This window comes from Ambystoma mexicanum, chromosome 2q (assembly GCF_040938575.1).
Source record: "Ambystoma mexicanum isolate Mex_15411 chromosome 2q, UKY_AmexF1_1, whole genome shotgun sequence".
In the NCBI taxonomy this organism is placed as follows: Eukaryota; Metazoa; Chordata; class Amphibia; order Caudata; family Ambystomatidae; genus Ambystoma; species Ambystoma mexicanum.
In genome coordinates, this window is record NC_090924.1 from 1,248,166,783 (window position 1) to 1,248,168,289 (window position 1,507).

The following is a 1,507-nucleotide window of genomic DNA, read 5'->3' on the forward strand; positions in this document are numbered from 1 at the left end:
CTGTTAACTAATCACTCATCTGGATAGAGGAAATACTATCACACAAAGATAGAAATAAAGTAACTTTATAATAATAGTATTAAGTGATTGTTCCTTCTTCCTGTTACACAGAGATATCAGTGTGATATCAGAGGGGGTAGAAGGCTGGCGGTACCCCTTTTCCTTGCAATGTGGGTGCCTGTAGAGTTCAAAGGAATGCATTTATTTGTGAGCATGCACATCTACCTGGGGATAACCCTCAAGGTACTGTGTAAGTATATATGTTAAGGTGTGTGGCGGATTAAACCTTACCTACTGCAGCCTCTAATCTTATCCTGTGTCAAAAGATGCTGCTTCAGAGCAATGCGTAAATTCTGTGATGTGTAGCTTGGCATTCAAAAAGACACTAATGTATAGCCCAGATCGTCTCCATGCGAACTGTAGAAAAATGAAATATCAAAAGAGGGGCATTCAATATGCGAACAAGGATGTCAGCAATGGATAGGGTCTATAACAAAAGATTAAATACATAACACTCACCCTACAATGGAAGTGTTCCTGTTACTCGTGGCTAATGTTCAATACAGGTAGTTTTCATATGGAATCCCTTTTCTGGTGGCGTCCGTAATATGTCAAGGATGCCGTAATTCTGTTCAACAATAAACAGAAGGGGTGCAATATGTTAGGAAGGGGAGTCACGGATGGGGCTCATGTTCCAAAGCTGATAGAGGGCTTATAATGTTGATGCATAGTCAGCTGTACCTGTGAATAATTAAGCACTGGTGTGCTCGCTGTGGCTTCTGTGTGCGCTACGATGTGAGCAGTTCTATCCGGTGTTATATTGCATGTACTGGTGACAGAAAGGGGTCTGTGATCTGCCAGTCCGACGAGCGCAATGCCAGCAGTTCTGGCGGTCGTCTAGGTAACCATCCAAACTAATGCAGGGTCTATCTGAAAAGACCTCTGTATGGTTCAAAGAAAAATAGTGAAAATAGAAAATGGACTCACGAAGAGGGCGTTGTTGGTAATATAGGGAAACTAAAAGAAAAAAGAGGAGCCATTTTGGTATGATGAGAAACCTGATATGGAGATGCGAGATGTCACTCCACGCTGGTCCAAACTCCTCCCAGTTTCTAAATGTACTGCATAACTGTCTTGTGACTGATGTTCGTTATGCGAGGCAGGAACATGCTTCCCGTTGGTTTCGGACAGGTCTTCGGCTTTGGTTCCAGCAGATTCCAGTCATCCACAGTGCAGGTGTTTGCATCTCTTCTAGAAAAGCAGGGAAAAGCTTCTGTTCTCAACCTGGTTGTGGGGAGCAGAACCTTTTTGCTTCTCCACACGTGGGATGGTTCCCTGTCTCTGCCTCAAAGGGGGTTGGCTCCTCAGCCTTGCATGCTGCACTTCAGCTTGCTCTTTTGATCTCCATCATGTCAGTCTCATGCTGCTTTTATATCCATCTCCAAAAGGAGAAAGATCACTTCATTGGTTTTGTGACGCTAAAAGTACAGGAATCAAAAACCAAACC

The 1,507-nt window shown here is 43.5% G+C and overlaps 1 long non-coding RNA gene across 1 annotated transcript; it reads right to left on the reverse strand.

The window, feature by feature from the left end:
* Window positions 1–291: 291 nt before the first annotated feature.
* Window positions 292–909, reverse strand: LOC138569077 (uncharacterized). Its single transcript, XR_011303107.1, has 3 exons — window positions 742–909; window positions 520–628; window positions 292–417 (listed from the first exon to the last, which is right to left on the reverse strand). It is a non-coding gene; the product is annotated as an uncharacterized lncRNA (long non-coding RNA).
* Between the last annotated feature and the right edge of the window lie 598 nt (window positions 910–1,507).